Raw genomic sequence first — 24,142 nt, forward strand, 5'->3', positions numbered from 1 at the left:
ACTGGCAGTACGGCCGATGTTGACAGTGTTGGGCACAACATGTTCCTTTAAAAGAGTAATTAGTTATAGTTACTAGTTACTTCTTACAATAGTAACTGAGTTAGCAACACTAATCTACACTATTTTAATATTGTTGTGGGACAATGTGAGAGACAACCATCAAATTCAACATATCTTTATAAATATTATCATATAGTTGCAAAATAAAACACAATAGATCAGCGGTTCCCAACTGAGGGGTCCTGGCTCACAAGGGGGCCTCAATAAGCTCTGTGGGGGGTCACGTCATATTTTTTAACATTTTTTAGTAGTGGACAATTTGGAGAACTATAGTTCTATTCCATTTTCTTGAAGCAAAAAGTACTTTATCCAACCACAGTGTATTATCTGCGGCAACGTTTTTGCAGATGATTCATCCCCAATACCATGACAAGCCCAGAGCCTTTTTTGCAAAATAATTGACACACCCCCAAAATGAGATGAGAGACGTTACAGCTACGGACAAGAAACCTTGTAAGAAAATGGCAGCTAGGCCCAATTTAAAGGCCAAAGGCTTAAGTTTTTTTTTTTTAGATACAAATGGCCTACTGATGTTTGGCTTTTATATTTTACTTTAGCCTATTATTTGTGCATAAACATATTTAGATTTAGTGATAAACATACCGCTTTTGAAAACAACATTTTTTGTCATCCAAATTTTTTTATGAGCGACAATATCATTAAATGTTACCTTAGAATATTTTCTGGGGGAAAAGGGGGTCTCAGGCAAAAAAAGGTTGGGAAACACTGCAATAGATGGTTTAGAACTTTTTAGGAAAAGTAGTGCTTCTTTATCCAGTTTGCAAACGCTACCTTTGAACTTGGATTTGCCATCGTTCTGACTCCTGGTTGTTAGTGTGTTTGACTGACTGTGTGTGTGCTTGTGTGTAAACACCTGCACTACTGTGCCCCTGATTGGCAAATGATGTAAACGTACTTTATCTACTGTAAGCCAATCATCACATTATTAATTGCATCACATTCACAAGCATACCAATCATCATCACTGGTTGGTCATGTGTCCCGCCCCAACCCCAAACACACACACACACACACACACAAACACACACACACACACACACACACCCACCCCAGGAGAAAGAGATGTCCTATTGCTAAGAGAGACGCTGCTAGCATGAAAACCGCTTCAGCGTTCTCTATTATACTAATGCACATTGTATTGTCAGTAACGGCATTGGTGTTGTAATGGAGAAAACAGTAATTCATTTGATTACTCGCTTCTGAATATCACCGTAATAGTATCGTTAACACCGTTTATTTATAGTGCCGTTATTCCCATCACTGGTTGCTGAACTTAAATTGCAATATGTCTTACTAGTAAACTAGTACTAGTATTAGTAGATGTGCACCATGACCTGTTGTGGAAGATAAGACAAAAGGTTACACTTTACAATAAGGTTAGTTAATGCATTTACTAACATGTACTAATCATGAACAACACTTGTACAGCATTTATTAATCATAACTGAACATTTACTAATGCATTATGAACATTCAAGTCCATGCTTGTTAACATTAGTTAATGCCCTATGTGTTAACAAACTAACAATGAACAACTATTTTCTTTAACTTCTGTTTATTAACATGAATAAATACTGTAGTAAATGTATTGTTCAATGTTTGTTCATGTTAGTAAATACATTAACTAATGAACCTTATTTTAAAGTGTGACCAGACAAAATCACATTGAATATTTTGACAGTTTTTGTTCATTTTCTGGACTTCAATCTTTTCAGGACCATCACGGTCTACAGAGGATGTGAGAGCCCTCGAATTTCATCCAAACTATCATAATTTGTGTTTCAGAGAAATTCAGAGAAACCTACAGTATAGCATTATCAGGTTTGTGAACCTGTTAAGCCAGCTCACAAATCACACAATCAATTAATTTGCAAATTGGAGAGATCTAGTTGTATTAGTCCAGCGAGTTCTCAGTTAACAGCTCAATGTTTCATATGATCTGGTCAAAGCAAGTCTCCAGTTAATGACTCGCTGATTCAAATGGTCTAGTCTGAGTCTCCAGTTGATAACTCACTGATTTAAAGGATTCAAACAAATGCTGAATTTTATGATTTATGATATATTTGGGTTTTGAAGTAAGTCTGTGCTGCGTTTGAATTGCTTTAAAGTGAACATGTTCATATTTGCATACATAGTTGGTTTTATTCAAAAACATAAATGTTAAATTGACAATTTATGGATTTTCCCCACCACTGAAGCACATGATAGATACAAAACTAATATGGAGCGTTCTTCTTAAAATATTTGATGTTGCATAATTTGTCAGCACACACACTAACACACATTTAGTTTATTGGTATTTGTTATAAGCTAGTCACACATGAATTAGCCCTTAATTTTTAGTATAGTTTTTAGTATCAGTGCATGACAGAGCAAGTTGTTTTATTAGCAGTTTTTATATTAAATCAATGTTTTACTGCCTGATTTTTAGTATCTGCTTATGAAACTTACTTTATGAAATTAACTTTAATTAAATTTAGGATTGTTTTTGCAGCACAAATCATGAGTTTAACATGAGCATCACATTCCCTTTAATGGTGTCTGTACTCACCTTGCATGTGCAATACAGCTCACGTGCATTTGTATGTACACACACACACCGGCCCATATAAAGTTGCAATGCCTGATGACCCGACCCGGGCACTGTACAGGACGACACTGTATACAGCATGAACACTATACGTCATGTGTGAGTATATAGCACAACATGCTAATGGTGCATTAGGTAAACATTTCCATTCCACTTCATCCACACATTAGGTTTATTTATTTATTTATTTATTTTGCCTACATGGCTTCTGGACACACATAAAATACATTGCATAAAATGTCTGGACATTGGATAACATTTTTTAACTTTTGGGGCAGTAAACTAACTACACAACTCAAAATCAACCTGAATGGTCATTGTTATTTTTAAAGTATAGCATAAGAGCAAAAAACTTTAATTATACAGCTGAAGTCAGAATTATTAACCCCCCCCCCCCCCCCCCCGTTTATTTTTCCCCCAATTTTTGTTTAACGGAAAAGAGTTTTTCAACACATTTATAAAAATAATAGTTTTAATAACTCATTTCTAATAACTGATTTATTCTATCTTTGACATGATGACAGTAAATATTATTTTACGAGATACTTTTCAAGATACTTCTATGCAGTTTAAAGTGACATTTAAAGCTTTAACTAGGTTAATTAGGTCAACTAGGCAGGTTATTGTATAACAATGATTTGTTCTGTAGACTATCAAAAAAAAAAAAAAAAAAACCTTAAAGAGGCTAATCATTTTGACCTTAAAATGGTTTATAAAAAAAATTTAAAACTGCTTTTCTTCTAGTCATAGTAACACAAATAAGACTTTCTCTTGAGGAAAAAATATTATGAGACATAATGTGAATATTTCCTTGCTTTGTTAAACATAATTTGGGAAATATTTGAAAAAAGAAAATTCAACTGTATATATTTTATGACTTAGTTTCAGTAATATTATATTTTGCCAAATATAGTTAGATATGTTTGCAATACTTTGTAGAAAGATTTACTTATTCCATGATTTATATTTTAATGTCGCAGTATGTCTGGAAAAAATATAAATACATTTTTAATTATAAAACAAAATTGACTAAGCTGGCATATAGCAATTAATATGTTATATTGTAATTCCATAAATTCATATAGACATTTTTGATGATTGCTTATGATGCAAAATCAAAAACGTACCTGTGATTTCCTTGTCTTTTTCCTCATATTCTAACAGATGTTTCAAGACTACATCTGCATCTTCATTACACTACTAATATATAATACATTAGACTTATTTTCAGTCATTTTGTGGTTCTGATTAAATGATCTATAGAAGCTTGTTGATTTTGAAATCCCAGTGAACAAAATGCAAATATACGATGGCAGAGAGAGTTTAACATGCTGCAATTTAAGAAAAACACCAGCAAATTAAAAAGATCTGCAAATAATCACAATGCATATATGTAAGAAAAAATGGGCTGCATTTTTTCCACCATGCAAACATATAAATGAAATGCTCTACATTTTCTCACAATACATAGAACAGAACAGAAAAGAACACAATGGAAATGTTTCAAAAGGACCCAGAAACGTGACGGATGCCGCTGTATCGTGACTAATGCTCAGTGAAGTTGTAGGTGATCTTTGAGTTTTTTGTTTGTTTATTTTAATATCCAGATTCCTGTGTCTTTAGTATTTATTAGCCTAAATAACCATAACCTAAATAGTTGGGTCTCTGGTTTTAGAGTCTTCTTGAAACATTTTCCGTTTTTGTAAAAAGTTTGCATTTTGAGAAAATCCAGCGTGTTTTATTAATATTTTGTGTTGCATGAAAATGCAGCGTGTTTTTTTTTTTAAATGTGTTTGTGTTGGGACGATTTGCAGCATGTGTTTTGTCAAACTAATGAAGATCTTTCCTCAATTTGCTGGCAATTTTTGCAGTTGCACTTGTTTTCTTAAATTGCAGCAAGATAAGCTCTCTCAGCCACCGAACAAACGAAGACCAGAAACTAGAAGCTGCAAAAGTGACTATTCTGAATGAAAATCATAAGTCAAATACATAAAAAAAGCACCCATCTCATACTTGGTTTGGCAGAGATTTGAAAAGAGCAAACATGTTTGTTTTGTAATATTATTGGAATACATTTTATGCACACACACTCACATTTCAGTGGAGAGGAGATAGTCAAACACTGCTAATAAATACAATTAGATACGAGAAAAAATGCTTCATTTTGAGAGACGCCAGCCCTTCAATACATGTGATTTAGCTGAAATCCTGGACAGAGCCACCATTATATAATTGAGGAAAAAATCAATGTAAGCAGCTAGACGTGGCCGCTGTGCGCAGGGTTGCATCCATATTGAAAGTGTGTGAGATCGATCGGTGTCTGGGATCAGCTTAGCTTCACTACCCTAATCACACACCGTGCTGGTCGATGCCGGAGCCTGAGCTATTGGCACTCACAGCATATGTTAACATTAGTTTTTCTCTGCCTGTTTAAGAGCCGCACCTGAGATCTTGGCCATTTACTGGCAAAAAAAAAACAAGGATTATATTAAAGATTGCCTGAGGTGTGAGGGAGATTCTCTGCCCCGCTGGTTGAGGACGTTTGAGTGGGCATCGGAGGAGAGAAAAGAAACACAGGATATTTATTTTATTGACGTTCTGCTGTAGAAACAGAAAGATTTAGCGGGGCTCGACTGTTAAAATTCCCTCAGAGCTTTTTGCGTGCACATACACATACAAAAATACAGGCCATTCCTCTAAGATGGATGAAAAGCAGTCAGTCAATACGAGGGCTGATTTGCACTGGAATAAAACTTAGCTGGGAAGTCAGATAAATCTATAGGTTTAATCTGAACACATTCGAAACTCAGAAATTTTCATGTCCTGAGGTGTTTATATCGGTTTAGATCATTGGTAGAGATTTTCATATCTTTAAGCTTTGTGCGTCCATTTAAAAAGTGTTACACTGAGTATCTTAACGAACAAAAAATAAATAAATAAATAAATAACAATAATAAAAATAAATCCTTTAAGTAAATTGTAAAACATCAAACATTTTCCCCCACTTTATATTTGCCAAAAATAAAATCAGATTTACTTTTTTAATAAACAGTAGCATAAACTGTATGTTAGTCAAAAACAAATTTGCTTATTGTTTTATTAATAAATTTGAGGATCTTTTTTCAATCGTCAGTTTCTAAACCACAAAAATCCTACATTTTGTACAGAGCTCGGAAATTTGTCATGGTGAGATGCAGTCGGCCATGTTTGTGGACAAACGCAGGAGCGCACAATGTAAACCAATGGAAATCGTAACAAAACAAAAAATCGACCATTTTATATAGTTGAAATCAGAATTATTATTATTATTATTCTATTTTTTCAACACATTTCTAAACATAATTCATTCATTCATTTTCTTACTTGCTTAGTCCCTTTATTATCCTTAACTTATCCAGCAAGTTTTTACGCAGCGGATGCCCTTCCAGCCGCAACCCATCTCTGGGAAACATCCACACACACACTTATACACTACAGAAAATTTACCAATTCACCTGTACCGCATGTCTTTGGGCTGTGGGGGAAACCGGAGCACCAGGAGGAATACCACGCAAAGGCAGGGAGAACATGCAAACTCCACACAGAAACGCCTTTTTTTCTAGATATTTTTAAGACACTTCTATACAGCTTAAAGTTACATTAAAAGGCTTAACTAGGTTAACGATGGTTTGTTCTGTAGACTATCGAAAAAAATATATAGCTAAATGGGGCTAACAATTTTGACCTTTAAATGTTTTTAAAAAATCAATAACTGCTTTTATTCTATAAATAATAAAACAAATAATACTTTCTTGTTTACTGTTGGAAAAAATTTTATAAGAGTTGTATAGCATGTCTGGCATTACAAATATTTACTTTTTAATGGTCCATGCACTGAAGGTGGCTGAATCCTGTTGTAGATAGTAAGTTAATACCACACTAAAAGGGTTTTACAGTAGCCAAATATTTAATTCAATTTACATAGAATCAACACAATGTTAACATGTTGATGTCAATTTCATTAGCATATTTCAACCGATTCTTTGAGGCAAATTTTTATTGCAGTTTGATGTTTTTTAAAAAGTCACCCAAAGAGGCCCCAACGATTGGTGCTTGTGGATAAATTTGATAAATTTAAGTTCTATTTTGCAACGATAAAAATGCTTCATGTTTTTGTGTGTATGTAAATAAAAGAAGTTGTAAGAAAAACATTAAAAAATAGCCAAAACAGAAAAAGAGTTCAACATTTAAAACAAATATACTTTAAAAGCCTTGCCAACAGAATGAAAGTTCTGAAAGTATGCATGTTTTCTGGCTAATATTTTTGTATCTGTTGTAAAATAGAATAATTAAAAGAAATGTAAAAATAAAATGCACCTATTGCCAAAATCATTTGATACAGACAAAATAAAAATAAGTGGCGAGGCAGTGGAGCAGTAGGTAGTGCTGTTGCCTCACAGCAAGAAGTTCGCTGGGTCGCTGGTTTGAACCTCTGCTCAGTTTGCGTTTCTGTGTGGAGTTTGCATGTTCTCCCTGCCTTCGTGTGGGTTTCCTCCGGGTGCTCTGATTTCCCCCGCATTCCAAAGACATGCAGTAAAAGGTGAATTGGGTAGGCTAAATTGTCCATAGTGGATGAGTGTGTGTAAATGTTTCCCAGAGATGGGTTGCGGCTGGATGGGTATCCGCTGCGTAAAAACTTGCTGGATAAGTTGACGGTTCATTCCGCTGTGACGAACCCGGATTAATAAAGGGACTAAGCCGACAAGATGACAAAATATTCTCTTTAAAATACAAATATATATATATTTATTTATTTTTTTATATGCTTTTCTTACTTAGATTTTCTTGTCTTGTTTCTAGTCCTAAGATCTAAATGTTCTTAAGTCCAGAAGCATTTTCCAGACTAGCAAAAAAATGTGTCAAAATTAAGCCAATGGCAAAATTAAAATGAAGCAGATTAAACAAAAAATTGTGCCAATGGGTAGAAAAAATAATCTTGTTTTGCCTTTTAACAGCAATTTTATTTTGTTTACCCCACTTGCAGATTATTTTGCTTGCTTTAAAGAAAAACATGACATATTATTTCGTAAAACAAGATTTAAATTATCTTACAGGAATTTTTAAAGAATGTTTAGATGTTTGAACTAGAAACAAGATAAAACAAAATGTAGGAAAATAATTGTGTTGTGGTTCAGAAATTGATTGCATTGCAAAAAAGTGCACAGATTTATTAATGACTTTCCTTTTTACCAACATGCACTGATAAATCAAGTACAGCAAAGTAAAGTAAATTATATCATCCTCTACTCACCATCCACTTGTTTCAAACATGTTTGAGCTTCTTTCTGTTACTGAACACAAAATGACACATGTTGGAAAATGGTAGCCACTGATTACATTGTGTTTATTCCCTAAAATGGATGTCAATGGCTACCAGTTTCCAAATTTCTCTTTTAAGTTCAGTAGCAGAAAGAAACTCAACAAACTGGGACACCTTGAGTGTGAGTAAACTGACATTTTGTCTGAAATACCCCCATCAAACATAGATATGCTGATATTTATTTTAATAAAAATCTAAAATCCCAGCGCTTATTATTATTTTTTGGAATTTGTTTTTAAAATAACAATTTAGTTATGGCAGAAAATAGTATTTTGCAAAAATATGAAAAAAAATAAAAGGGCTCCTCACCTTAAATTTGTTTCAAATAATTTTGTTTAAAAAAATCGTGACTGAATTGAAAGATTAGAGTTGTGAATTGTATCAAATCGAGAGTCAGGTGAATCACTACATCACTACTCCTAATTATAAAGTTATACAGTTAATTCACATATCATGATTATTTCAAATATACCCTTGTAAACAACAATAGAGGACATAGAGCAGATTCTGTTCTTGTTTTTTGGCATGTGGCTGTTTGTCATGAGAAGACGAGAAGGTTTGTTTGAACTTCTGTCAAGCCATGGCTTATTGTCATGTGCGATCACTGTGTTATTACGGTCATGTCTTGGTTGTGCATTTAAAAATGGAACTTCCTGTGTTTTATTTTCATGGCTTGTAGCATTCGCTGTTGATGGTTCTCTCTAAACCAGTAGCTTTCAGTTGCCAGTCTTTAATATTTTGGTGTCATTTCGTTGTGGTAAATGAAGGTACCCTTTGGAAAAGGTTAAAAAAAAAAGTGATATGGTATGGTGGAAACAGAAAAACATGTGTACCATACACTCTCAGAAATAAAGATACAGGAGCTGTAACTGGGGCTATACGTTTTCAAAAGGGACATATTTGTTCTTAGAGGGTCCATAACGGTACCTCAATGGTACTTTTTAGGTATTTTGGGCATTAATATGCACTTTTGAGGTACCACTGTGGACTCTTGGGTACAAAAAATGTATCTTTTTAAAAGATACTGCCTCAGTGACAGCTCCTGTACCTTTATTTCTGAGAGTGTAGCATATTGTACTGAACCATACCTTACTGCTTTTAGTAGAAACAGGGATAAGTTCTATAACATGGGATTGTTCATTCAGTGTACACTGTAAGAAAATTCTGCGTTCCACACAGTTCCTTCATGGTGTCACACTCCCAGCATAAATCTCCCTTAAAAATGTAATTCATTCAAACACTGTGATATTTAATTAACCACCATTTGGAAAGTTTCTTATTTGATAGTACGTTCTTCTGTTTTTGATCAGACAAATCTGCACTCTTGAGGGAGATGCATCTAGAATCTTAACTTCCTGCGGACCCTCAATTCTGCATCCGTGCATATTAGGAGCATTTTAAGCATGCAATGAAGAAGAGATCATAGAGTGCTTCCATATTAATCGCCCTTTGGAATGGCCCAATTATGCTATTAATGGGCCCCGGCGTGAGAGCTAATGGCTGGAGACCTTCTTTTTTTTTGCATAGCATTAGCTTAATTGAGCTGCAGATTGAGGCCTAGTGTGACTAGCAGGTCAAGCTAATGTTACCGCCGGTCCAGCAGAAGACCTTTAACTGACAGCTATATTAATTAACAGCTATCCAGTTACACAGGCTTTAAAAGAGATGAATTAGTAACATGTTTGGTGAAGCAGCATATTGGTCTTTCAGAGGGCAACACTGGATAGCAAAGCCTACTTTAAAGCTGCTAAAATATGTAAAAAGTGCAAAGGATCGCTTGGTGGTTGATGGAGTTTATGGGTTTTAACGGCACAAGCAGGAATATTTTATGTCATCTATAGCGCTGAATCTAAACAAACAAGTTTCTAATTTTGGAATAAGTCAGCGTTTTACAGTAGAAAAGTCCTCCTACTTATGGAAAGTCCAGCTGCATCTGAAAGTAGGCTGAACGAAGCAGGTCAGGCAGGAAGCTCTTTTGTTATGTAAAGAGCTGCTATTTGATCCTCCCGCAGGAAAAAAAGGAAAAGAAAAGGGAGCCGTTCAGATAAACTTGCCTCATCAGATAATTGAAGATGCCTTCGCTCCAGTTTCTCTCTTTTGCATAAATGTCTGATCAGTTTTCAGAGGCTGATAACGGCAGGCCTGTCCCTCCGCTCGCTCCTCTGGAGTTCTGCGCTCCGCCGGGGTGTGGATGAGCTAAGAAAACATTTGCAGGATGATCTCTCTGATCTTCAGTATGTATAGATAACATATTCCATTGTGTGGTTTTTGTTCTGTCATTGGAAATCTCCAGTCTCGCTCAGCGCTTATGATTTTTATGCTTTTGATGTGTGTGCGCCACATAAACTGGAAAATAGTATAAGTAAGCTGCACACTGAGAAGAGTCAAAGATCCATGTGAAAGCACGCAAAACACTTGTTACTGTATAAATTGGTGCAAGTTTGTTTTATATTTTTGAATGTTTTATGTATACCAAGGGTGTCCACAGGCTCTTAAAAAGTCTTAAAATGACAGATTTCTTCTAAAATCATTTTAAACATGTCAAAATTTAAATGTAAAATTACCAAAGCGCACTGATTAATCCCTAATAATCTGTCTCAATAAAACAAAAGTTATGTATGTTTTTTATATATACCAATATGGTGTAATTATATCCCTTACATTAATGTTTGTTTAAAAGTTTTCTATTCATTTTAGACAGACTGTTGTGCATAAATTTTGTTTAATATAGTAAATATTAACTAGATTTGTCTTGTTTTAATATGTTTAAAATATGTGGTTAGGAAATAAATCAATAAAAATTGTTTTGATAAGGCAGGTTAAATATTTTTCATTTGCCCAATGATGCTGTTAGGAAAACTCCTTAATATTTAGCCCTGTGTAAGGCTGAAATTTGCTTGATAATCATCTTAAAAGTCTTACATTTGACTGTAGAAACTAGCACACACACTGCGTCCATTAAACAGCTCAAGAATTGTTTTTCCCCCAATGTTTTTGTCTTTTTGGGGTCAAATATTAGATTTTCCATTCTTGTATCTGCATCAAAATAAATGTTTCAAATAACATTCTAAAACAATATAACTAAATATGGTGAAATAAATTTCCATTAGTACTTCTATACTGTAATAATAACATACTTATTCTGACCTGTACTTACTTTATTGCTGACAAATGAGTAAATCTTAGTGGTTTAAAGGATAGTTGCAAAGTATAAAGATTAAAAACAAACAATTTAATAAGGTCCGGAGAGGTTTTTCTTCAATGTTTAGCATATTAGCCATTTATTGGATACAAATGAACAATTTGATTTACAGAATTCTGTTATCCTCAATGTAATGCAAGAGTTACATTCAGGGGTGTGCAAGAGTTTTCATTTGCTGACTTGAACTTATATAGGCAGCTAATTAGCAGGTGGAGTTTAGTAAAACTAATCACTTGTCAATTATTCTCTGCTCCTCCACTGGCCACATCCATACATACGTCCTCTTTTTCTAAGAGTTCTCTGCCCAACATTAAAAGCCTAAGCTTTTCTCCACTGCACATATTCTGTGTTCAGTTTTAACACATTTCCGCTGACGTTTACATGCAGAGCTCAAGTTAATTTTAAACAACCTTTGCAGCTCTATCAGCTCCATCCACTTCTGCAAAAATACTTAATTAGTATGCAAAACATTTCACATTCGAGAAGTCTGGTTAATATATATCACCTTAAGCAATACAAATTCAATTGTTTGATGAAAAGAAAAAGAGACAAAACTAAAAATATATATATTATTTTTTACAATGATATTTTTGGCTGAATTTAGGGCGGTATGGTGGCTCAGTGGAAGAAGAAGACTGTGGTTCGAGTCCCGCCTGGGTCAGTTGGCATTTCTGTGTGGAGTTTGCATCTTCTCCCCCTGTTGGCGTGGGTTTCCTCTGGGTGCTCTGGTTTTCCCTACAAGTCCAAAGACTTGCAGTACTGGTGAGTTGAAAAAAACTAAATTGGCAGTATGAGTGTGTGAATGAGTGTATATGAGTGTTTCCCAGTACTGGGTTGCAGCTGGAAGGGTATCCGCTGTGTAAAACATGCTAGATAAGTTGGCGGTTCATTCCGCTGTGGCGACCCCTGATGAATAGACTAAGCCGAAGGAAATTTCTGAATAATTGTTTTAATATTTTTGGTTGAATTTAATACTTAATAGAAAATAGAAAAAATGTACTAATACATTTTTCTATTCTAAATCTAATAGAAAAATGTACTTATCTAACATACAAAATGATTATACCATCTGTGAAATTCTGTGATCAACAGCTGTTTAATCGAGAGATGGTTTCAACACATTTTTAAGATTTAACATTTCTATTAACTTGTTTATAATATCTATTTTCTTTTGTCTTTGCAGTGATGACAGTACATAATATTTGATTAATTATTTCACAAGATTCTAGTATTTATTTAAAGGATTAACTAAGTTAATTAGACATGTAATTGGACAACAGTAATTTGTTCTGTAGTCAATCGGAAAAAAAAGTATCTTAAGAGGGCTAATAATAATAATTTTCCAGGCAAACTAAACAAAATAACCCCCCATAAAGCAAAAAATATTATAGGAAATACTGTGAAAATTCCTTTGCTCTGTTAAACATCACTTTAATGTTTAATGGGCAAAATTTCACAGGAGGGCTAATAATTTTGCCCTCAACTGTACGTTCAATTTAATATTAATTTACGCTCTTTTATTTCTGAAATGAAGGCCTCTTGTTATAAAGACGTTTCAAAATTACTCCTGAAGAACTAAACAAAACCCCTGATTACAACACGTCCCTCCCCTGCTTTTGAGTCAAATTTCAAACAAACGCACATGTTGGCAACAAAGCAAAGCAGTGCTCCTAAGTTTACGGTAATTACTGTACAGCAGCCGGTTCTCATGTTTGCATTAATCTTTCTGGTGGTGCTCTCTCCTCTCTTCTCTCTCCAGTAATATTCATCTGTCAGTTTTACTTCTTCTCTTTTGCTTCCCTCCTCCCTCTTCCACCTCTTCCTGGTGCCAGTCTTTAACTACTCTCCACGTTGGCCACTGCTCTGCTTGTTACAGGCCCAACACGAGTGCAAACAATCAAAGTCTTTGGGAACACTGAAATATGCATGGCTATCCGTGACAGACAGATAAAGCAGGGCAATTAGCCACGTAATCCTAGAGTGGCGCAAGGACTCGTCAGCCTCAGCTGTCCTCCCTCCTCCTTCTCTTTCCGCGCGCTACTCTCTTGCTCTCTATTAGTTAAATGTACTTTGTGTGTCGGCTCCCCATCAAATCAAGTAACACTTCCTCTAATTGGCTTATAAATTATACAGCTGAGGCAGCATTATAATTTCATCAGTGGTAAACATTGCAGGGGCAGTCGGTAAAGAATCTATCCCTCATTAATTTCTTAATTTGGGTAGATGGAACGAAGAGGGAGAGAGAGAGAGAAGTTGAGCAAGAGAAGCAGAGCGATGGAAAGGGGAGGATCGGATGAACGAAAGAAAGAAAGAAACTCGGGGATGAAGGGACGGGCACTTAAAAAAAAAAACAGGAGGATGTTGCTGGTGCTTTTGTTAATAAATGTCAGATATACAATCCGAAGGTTTTGTCGGTCGCTCTTCCCACCAAAATTCCAGGCAGTGGCTCCCTTTCCGTGACTTTTCTCACTCACGCATCGTTTTCTCCATTTTCTTTCTTTGTGTTCTTTTTTTATACCGACTTTATGAATATTTCATAGCAAAGGTCATAAATATTCATTCAAATAGCTTTGCATAGTAGTTATTACCGGTATTTCTTTTTAAAAAACAAAAATACTCATTATAAATTCTTCATACTCTTCCACCCGAAATAATTACAAGTGCAGATATTCTGAAACACACACACACACTCACGCATGCTTCCTAGAAGCGAGTTCTTTGTACTGTTGCTTTATGAAGTGGAGACAAATGAATTTACAGTTCAGTTGTAAGTTACTGACTTCGTTAGTTGCTGAGTCTCTTTAGAGACAAACAACTGGGATTTTTTTATTCTAAAGAAGATTGATTAATTTTTAGTATATAATACTATTTTGAGGATTTTGCGATGCATAATTTGCATCTAAAAGCCTACACAGAAAAAAACGTATGCCTTGTTGTAACCTTGTGTTAAGTTAAATATGGACAAATCCAATGTTAGGCTATCTTTTTTATTTCAATTTAAATGACCCTTTCTACATCAAAATTTTAACTTTTTTATCATCTGAAGCCATTTACACCATTAAATTAACAAGGATTTTATTCTCAATCTTACTATTAGAATATTTGTTAGCATTATCATTTTGTCATCATGGTTGGGTTTGTCAATCTTTAACCAAAATTGGGTTACAACATCCCAACTTATTTTTAGAGTGAACATGCTAGAAAATAGGTCATTTTTGATCCAGTTTTGGTGCAAATAAGTACAGACCTTATTGTAAAAATGGCATTTGATTCAGTGGTATTCGAATCACAATTGGGTTGAAACTGTAAAGTATTTTTTAGAGTGTTTGTTAATCCTCTACCTGCGGGACACCAGAAACTCAGCTTGGTGCGAGAGACATTTTGACGTTTTGCACCACGCTGTTTAAATAGCAAATGCATTAGTGCTCATGTTTGCGCCAACAGGCATTCTGATCTAAAAAATGAGGCGTGTTGAGGCGCAATGTTGGCGCGTTGCTATTTTGAGGAACTATACACACATGATGTACTGCAATACGTAAATATAAGTACATATGAAAAAGAATTTAAATATTGAATATATAGGATATAATAAGGATATATATAGGGTAGAATAAGGATAAATATATAGGATATAAATATAAAGGATTAAAATATTACAAACATATTATTTTTTAGCCTACATAAATACAAAACCATACTTCCATGCCTTCTTCATCTCGGAGGGCTTTTTCAGTTTATTCGTGACAATTTCATTTGTATAATATTATTATTATTAGCAGTTCTATCTATTATATGCATGTTTATGTTTGTTTTATTAAAACCAAGCTTAGATTTGTCCACATGTCAGGTTTTAGACCATATGGGGAATAGCATGTGTATTTGGATATATTAATTTGCTGGAAATTGGAACTGAATTTAGTTTTGAAACAAATCTTTGCGCTTAACAAACTAAATTAATTATTTAAAGGCTAATGGATGTTTGTGTGTACAACAAGTTTCTTTAACCACGAGAGTGAAAGTGAAAGTAAATAATGAGGAGGCTCATCTTTTATTCTCGTGCTGTAAATGCTCTGTTTACCTTTTTTCTTGCTAGTGAAACCCTCAGTTTTATTCACTTACAAAGTCTGCCATGTAAATAGCAAAAGGAGACTCCGATTGGTTTATTCTCAAAACACACTCATAACTCATTAAGACAATAAGATCAACCCTTTTAGACCCTGCGCCATGGCGCAAAGCACATTTTTTCGTCCTTATATTAGCAAAAGTGGATTCTGACACGCCCTTAATGCTTTTGCGCCCTGCGCTTTGCATTTTGTACATGGATCGTCAAAATAGAGCCCACAATGTTAAAATATGTTCATTATGAGAAGTCAAACTACAGAACTAAAAAAGATTTTTTGTAATCTCTTTAAAAATATTTGTAAGCATCACCGTTTTGTTAGCATGGTTGGGTTTGACCCAATATTGGGTTACAACATCTTAATTTTTTTAGAGCAAACACTGCAAAAAAAAAAAAAAAAAAAAAAAAAATGACATTCTTAGTTGTTTTTTTCTTGTTTCTAGTCCAAATATTTAAAATAATTAAAGCAAGATTTTCAAGGCAAGCAAATCAAATTGTCTTGTTTTCAGAAATAATATACCAAGATCAAGTGAGTTTTTCCTTAAAAAAGCAAAATAATGTGCCAATGGGGTAAGCAAAATAATCTTATGTCAAAAGGAAAAGCAAGATTATTTTGCTTACCCCATTGGCAGATTATTATTTATTATTTATTTTTTTTTTAGGAAAAACTCACTTAATATTGGCATATTATTTCTGAAAACAAGTCAATTTGAATTGCTTGCCTAGAAAATGCTTCTTAATATAAGATTGTTTAGATATTTGGACTTGAAACAAGCCAAAAATATCTAAGTAAGATAAGTATTTTTGTGAAGTGTACTAACAAAAAAAAAAAAAAAAGAAACTTTAAGGCAGTTTTGGTTGCAGTATGAACTAACCCAATTGTTTTGTAAAAATGGTATTTGATTTAGTGGTATTTGATTGATTTCAAAATTAGGTTGAAACTGTACAGCATTCTTTACAGTGCTTGTTAATCCTCTACCTGCGGGTCACCAGAATTTCAGGTAATTTATGCGGAAACTGTCCTAATGGCATATGCTTTGAGTTGGAGTTGAATGGATCCGCGTGAGTTTGTATCCTGACTGGGTCCCATCTGTCTTCGCTCCGCTCATGCTGTAGATTTGGACTGGCTGCTTCCACCTCCTGTCAGATTAAACACGGAAACATATGAATGACTGACTGCTAACCGCTTCCATTGTCATGTCACGTTAAGTCTCCAGTTGCCGCCGTTTTGATTGCTCATTTCGACCATTTCTGGGTCTTGTGTGCAGGGCAGGTTAATCTTGACGTTGTCTGATCTTTGGGAGACATTTTTTTAAGCAATCTTCAAAATGAGAACTTCCTTGTGTCTCCGTGGTGAAAGGCAACATGAAAGGGTTCAGAAAGAGTGGGAGAATCTTCAGAGGGGAAGTTCGCAGCCGAAATGGTGTGAAATGCAAACGCCCAATGGCTTTTCTTTCATGGCTTTTATTCAATAAAACAGAGCTCTTTTTATGTAAGCCTTTTGAGTCTGACATATAACACCCACACTCAGACTGGATCAGATATGGCTTTTGCCAATGGATGAGGTTGATTATTATTAGAAATTTCTAATTTGGTAATTTATTTTAAATGATCACTGGATTTGACACAATCATCTACGTAGATTTGAACTATTATATTAGTTTTAAAATAAATCGCTGCTAGGCATGTGATGGTATTACATTTTTATGGCACAATACTAGCTGAATATTTTATAATACCACATTCTAATAAATTACAAAAAAACAGAGTTAAAGCTGCAGCAGGGGTTTGCCTTCAGAAGCAGTTTTTGTTGTGCTGGTTGAAAGTCCCTTCACATTATAATATTAATAATTAAAGTAAATGAATTTATATGTATTTTTAAATTCTGGGTAAGGCATAGGCGTCACGGTGGTGCAGTGGGTAGCACAATCGTCTCACAGCAAGAAGGTCACTGGTTCAAGCCTCGGCTGGGTCAGTTGGTATTTCTGTGTGGAGTTTGCATGTTCTTGCCATGTTCACGTGGGTTTCCTCCGGGTGCTCCGGTTTCCCCCACAAGTCCAAAAACATGTGGTATAGGTGAATTGGGTAAGCTAAATTGTTCGTAGTGTATGTGTGTGAATGAGTGTGTATAGATGTTACTGGGTTGCAGCTGGAAAGGCATCCGCTTCTTAAAAACGTGCTGGATAAGTTGGCGGTTCATTCCGCTGTGGCGACCCCAGATTAATAAAAGGACTAAGCCGATAAGAAAATGAATAAATGAATGGGTAAGCATAAGAATAAAAAATATTTGTCCAATTAAAAATTCTTGGGCCAATAATTCTGATAAGTAGCCCAAACTGTCTGTCAACAAATGTAGATTTGTACACCGGAGCATCCTTGTTCACACAGACTGATTCGCCATTTGCGCGTACACGTGCGCTTACGTGCACGTGAGACAGAGTGACACCAGTAAAAACAAATACTGAATCAAAATTTTTTAAAATCATGAATCAATAATGGAGTTACTTTTGCACACTGGAGGAAGGATGACACCATGACTGAAGTATTTCTTTTATTCTTTTAGACAGGTAATGTTCTGTTTTAAAACTATTTTAGTCATAAAAAGTTTATGTTGTGATTTAGTTGTTTTTCAAATGGGTTATATGCACAAAAGTGTTTTTTAGCCACTGCAATCTTACAGCGAAAGCTTGACATCACTATTTTCAGTTTCATAAGGGACCTTTTACAGCATCGATAATGTAGGTTTTTATTTAGCTAAACAACAAAACATAAGTAAACAATACTATTCCACCTAGCCTGCTTTACTGAGGTGGAGTTGGTTTTATATTCACTTTGGTTCATTTTTGAACAATGAAAGCCTGTCACGCACTCCTTAAATTGTTTACCATGCTACTTTACCATAAAGTTTTCTAACTGGTGCACATTAGTGTTTCTGGAGGCATGGCTTTGGCCAGCAGGGGAGGTGTGTGCCAGCAGAGGACTGTGTTTTCAAAGCTACTTTGCAAACGGATAGCATTTTGGCAGATCGACTACTGCAACTTTAACAGAGATAATTTTGTTGTCAGTATTTTTAGCAAGTTATGTGCAATTTTGTACATGATTTAAAGTGTGCTCTAAAAATTTGTTCAGAGACAGAAACGTTCACAGTATTTTCATACCTATGATAACAAAAATGTGCATATTAAATACCGCAGTGTAATTAAAATAAAACTAAAAGTGTCACTAAAATTTAAAGATTTGTTGCACTTTTTTTTTTTTTTTTTTCATTTTCACACCCTCATATTGTTCCACACCGGATATTTTTATGAAGACTATTTGTTCAAAAATTAAAGTTTTTTATTTATTTATTTTTTATAAAACTTTTTAATAGAAATCAAAAAATAAATACAAATGATCTCCAGTCTTCTGAAAACACCTGGTTGCTTTTTATTATGAACAGATTTAATTTAGCCTTTCATAAACACAGAAACAATGTAATAATAACTAAAAAAATAATAAAAATTGAACATACACAGAAACTCCATTCTTGGGGAACTAGAACAAACCTGATTGGTTTTTGCCAAAGCTCAGAAGAGCCGTGTGATGCATAGAAATGAACTTAATTGGTTCTCACTCTTCAAGCAAGCATTACTGAGTTTCTTTGACTAAATCTAAACACTGTAAACGTACAATGTTAAAATTCCAAAACCCACCAAACTGCAGAATTAAAAAGATTTTATTTAGAATTTATATAATTATAAGCTGCACCATTTTGGGTGATCTTTAATGGTAAGACATAAATCTCAGAAAACCTAAAGTATCTTCACTTGTGTTTCGATGTGTTTACAGCAGGGGTGCCCAAACTTTTCCTTATGAAGGAGAAAAACCAAACCTGATTAAGGATGGATGGTGGGCCAAATCAAAGGTTACAATGGGCCAACTTTGGATATCTCTGGTTTAGAACAACATGAGGAGAGCGGGTAAATGGTGACATAATTTTCATTTTCTTTTATCTGCTGCTAAGTTTACCAATCTTGCAACATTCATCTCTTTTTAATTTTTTAAATCATCATATTGTTAAAAAAAGTTAAAAAAGATATATAGAGTTCAACTCTGGCGTCTGAAATTTCCATTGAAAATTTGTATTTTTCTCAGACTTCTATGTTTATGTAGAGTTATTTTATTTTAAAGACCTTTAAAAAAGTGTATTCTTTGCAATGAACTTGAAATTATTTAAGCTACAGATTTTGCAGTTGAACTCTTCATATATAACCAAACTGGCTAATCTGTTCACCAATCTGGCAACATTCTTCTCCTTTTAATTTTGTAAATCATCATATTAATGAAAAAAATTTAAAATATATACAGACAAATTAGCAAATCTGTTTACCAACATTCATCCTTTTATTTTTTTATTAAATCATCACATTAGAAACTGGAACATAAATATGACACACACACTCACAAATGCACTCCCCTGATGCGTACCCTTATCCATGGTTGTGTGTAGCGAATGACTTTAATTAATGTTGTGGTAAGCAGAGCTCTGGTCACAGCCTTCTGCATTAGTTCCACCTGAGCTGCTCCACACCTCAGCACAAGCAGAAAGACTGACTATTGACATCACGCACTCCCTCATACGCACATATCAGACAGTCATGGGTCAGCGACTCCATCCCAGCGGGTCCATGTACCCGTTAAAGGGCCGTGTTAACAGCCTGATTTCAGAGTCTGCAGGAAAAACTCGGGGTCCCTTGACAGCCCCCAGACAGACTTAATTACTGATGAATTACTGAAGTCTGAGGGAACACTTCTACAAAGCATACTTCACACCAAATGTATTCAGCCGGGAAATTTGATGTATATACACTGCGGAGTGAAAGCGCATCAGAAAATCTAGCGCTTTAGAAGCTGGTTTCTTTCCCCCCCAGTATGAATCATAATTATGCATATATACGTATGCATATTTTTATTCAGGTTACTGCAAAACTACTTTTTAGTGTCAGAAAACTAATGAATTCTATTCATATATAATAGCTAAGAAGACTGCATAAGCATGAATAATTAAAGGATTTATACATATCCTAAAAGACAATTATACTGTATATCTTATTTTAAAGAGCACCTATTTTACCCTTTTTTCAAGATTAAAGATAAGTCTTTTGTGTCTCTGGAATGTGTGTGTAAAGTTTCAGCTCAAAACTCCCATCAGATTATTTATTATAGCTTTCAGAATATTGGAATGTTCTGCTCTGTTTGTGACAAAATACTGTAAAGTTTGTGACAAATACTGTACTACAGTAAAAACGTTCCCAATGATTATTTGATGTGGAGTTAATTCAGACCTTTCTGCATCGATGAGTGACACACAATCTCGTTACAAAGTTCACACAAAGCATCTGCGTTTAACTTTGCACTGTTTTTGCACACAAATGTGACAGGATACACATTATTATAAACTGCTCTATGGATATCCATTATGTTAATGTACAAAAAAAAAAAAACCTGATTTAATGTCCACAAACTGGGATTGAAGCTTCTTTTTTTTTTTTTTTATAATTGTACTGACATGCGGCTGTGATGATACAGACAGTAAAACCAATTCATTACAAACATGCCCTGCTTTTAAAATGTGTTAAACTTGTAAAGCTCATTCTTGATCACATTTGATGATGATTGATGATCACAGAAAGCCGAATAGCTTAATCCCAGTGGCTTTGCGCAAGTCATGTCTTGTTGATAAGATTATAAGTGTTACTACGGACAAATGTTCATATGCAGCTGTCAATCAATTAGGTGGGCTTGGAAACCCTGCTTCTACATCACATTGCTGTGGGCCTCAAAATGGGAGGGATTTGGATACTATTTAAACATAAAAAAGAGACTCATTGTGTTTATATAACCCCAATATGACCGTGGACATACCTATACACGTCTGTCCAAACAGTTTACAAAGGATGCTTTCCATCACAGGTGCCCTTTAAATATTTGATTTATATATATTTCTCCCTGTGTTGTGTGCAATATGTTTGAACCATTTGATTTTTTTCCCCTATTTTGACTATTTAGAAAGAGAAAAAAAGACAGAAACTAGCTTGTCTCAAAATAAATTGCTTAATTTATACACATTTTAAATTCTACAGCTTAAAAGCTTAAAAAATTGTATAACTGGTTCTTTGGTATTGTTTTAAATGCATATGTATTTTAAAAAGATGTATATGTATATATCAAATATAACCATTTAGTTATAATTGTTAAATATAATTAGTTAAGTAAAACAAACACAATGATACAACATCATTTTTAACTTTTGAATTTTTTTACGAAACTATTGGGTAAAATTACATAGTATAAACATAAGTAAAATATAAGTATATAAGTGAAAAATATAAAAATTTTAAAGGTCATTTAGCTTAAAACATCATATCACTTTAGACTGTCCTCCATTTCCTGCAGCATGTTGTGATATTTTTTGAAAGATGTGATGCAGGGTATTAATGGCATTTAATCTAGCTCATTTCATCTATAGTGCCTTAAAAAAAGAGACGTATTGTCTTTATATCGACCTTATATGACTGTGGACACACTATACCTACACATAGTTCTGTCCAAACAGCTTCAAAAAGATGATTTTTATCATAGGTGCCCTTTAAATATTTGATTTAAATATATTTGTCCCTGTGTGTTTTGCGCAGTGTGTTTGAACCAATAGAAATTTTCCAGTTTGACTATTTGGAAAGAAAAACAAAACAAAAACTGAAAAAGCACAGAAACTAGCTTGTCTGAAAATAAATAATAGCTTCATTTACACACAAATAAAATCCAACAAACTAAAACTGAGTAAATTTTAATCACTGGATATTCCGTATTGTTTTAACACCATAAATTATCCCTAAAAACTATTATATTTATATATATTTTAATTATTTCTAAATGACAGAACACACAATGAAACCTCTTAGCATTTTCAACATTTCTGTTTTCCATGAAACAGTTAGTTAATATTTACTCTGTATAAATATGAAATGTATATTTAAAAATATAAGTTTCTAAGGTCATTTGGCTTAAAACAACATATTACTTTAGACTGTCCTTCATTTCCAGCAGCATGTTGTAATATCTTTTAAAAAATGAGATACAGGATATTAATGGCATTTAATCTAGCTCATTTAATCTTTAGTGCTTTATAAGTATTTAAAACAATAAATACTGCATTACATTGGTTGTAAAATCCAAAAAAACATCAAGCAGAAAAAGGTATATACACAACCCCTGGGAAAAAAAGTATAGAATCACCATTCTTGGAAAATGTTGATTCAAATATTTCATTGTGTAGAAAAAACTCAGACACATCTGTAAAAACTTTCCCACAGGAAAGACATATAATGTCAATGGGATGGCCTGCAAATAGTACAGATCTTAATCCAATTGAACATCTGTGTTGGAAATTAAAGAAAGTGGTCCATGACAAGACTCCAACCTGCAAAGCTGATCTGCAATAAGACAAAGTTGGAGACAGATAGATGAAGCATACTTTTAATGCATACCTCAGATAATTTAAGCTGTTCTCAAAAGCCAGAGTTGGTGCAACAAAGTACTAGTGGTGTTTTTATTTGGTAAGTCCATATAATTTCCTCAGATTTGTGTGATTCTGTCTCTGTTTGATCGGGAAAAAACGTTTTAATTGACTACAGTGTTTTCTCTTTTTTCTTTCTACTTTTTTAATGAAGTGTTTCATACAGCCAGAAGTTTGGATTGTTATAGAAATATTTTTGTGGCATGTATGTGTTTGTTTGTTTTTTTCTACACAATTCTTTTAAAAGTGGTGATCCCATACTATTTGCCAGGGGTTGTATAAAACAGTAATTGTTGCACAAAATAAGAAAAACTTCAACGTAATCTAGTGTTAGAGCAAATGACTTTGAGATCCATGCTCTGCGTCTTGTTTGGGCTCAACAAATTAGGTGTTTAACGTAAGGTGATGTATATCAAAATACAATATCTAACAAAAGAATATAAGATGAAATAATATAAAAATCTGTCTGTTATCTGTTTAAAGCACAAAGCCACGAACACAGAAGTTATGAATATTTCATACAGAAGAAAGAAGGAAACCTCCTTTTGAAGTCTTGAAAGAGCACACACAAAGAGGAAAGAGGAGGGGGCCGTAATTATTGTCGAAATGTTTTTTGACAGATTGTTATATTAAAGAAGTAGGAGGTTCTGCCAAACAGAGCTAACCTCTTCAACAGGAGAAGTCTCCACCTATCAACAAAGCTAGCACTCAAACCAAAAGGCCAAGATCCATTTGACAATCTAATAGCAAGGAAAGGAAATCCGCAGCAGTAGAAGAAAAAAAAAAGCTCTATTTCAATCACGTTCCCAGTTATAATCTAATCCGTGACATTTAGCACCTGCGACTATTAATATGCACCGTATATAAAGTGTACAATTGAAATCCAAATAGCTCATTTTCTTTTAAAGCGTCATTACATGGCTAAAAAACAGCTTTCAAATTCATGTTATTAGATGCTTACCGTAATATGTCAGTGAACAAATTTGCTGTGACACGCGGCAGACGGCATTTGAGGTTCTGAGCGCTGCCTTTGTGACTTTGATTAATGCACAATGCACGTTATTACCTCATAATCAAACAGCCTTTACATGTTGCATTACCAATTGTAGTAATATGGCAATTCAGAACACACTGTCATGCAGAAGCCTCTCTCTATGAATAATAATACAAAATAAACACTTCAATTACTTTATCTTAAGACCTCTAATGCTGAATGAGAGATGTGGAGCGGAATT

The 24,142-nt window shown here is 34.2% G+C and overlaps 1 long non-coding RNA gene across 2 annotated transcripts in view; it reads left to right on the forward strand.

Moving 5' to 3' along the window:
* The window catches only part of LOC137490590 (uncharacterized), a 131,487-nt gene that overhangs the window by 42,528 nt on the left and 64,817 nt on the right, over positions 1-24,142 (forward strand). For both annotated transcript variants that reach the window (XR_012396702.1, XR_012396701.1), the window contains 2 exons: positions 11,837-11,994; positions 19,181-19,311. This is a non-coding gene — a long non-coding RNA (uncharacterized lncRNA). The remainder of the gene's footprint in view (positions 1-11,836; positions 11,995-19,180; positions 19,312-24,142) is intronic.

The sequence above is a fragment of the Danio rerio genome, chromosome 21 (genome assembly GCF_049306965.1).
Source record: "Danio rerio strain Tuebingen ecotype United States chromosome 21, GRCz12tu, whole genome shotgun sequence".
NCBI classification, from domain to species: Eukaryota; Metazoa; Chordata; class Actinopteri; order Cypriniformes; family Danionidae; genus Danio; species Danio rerio.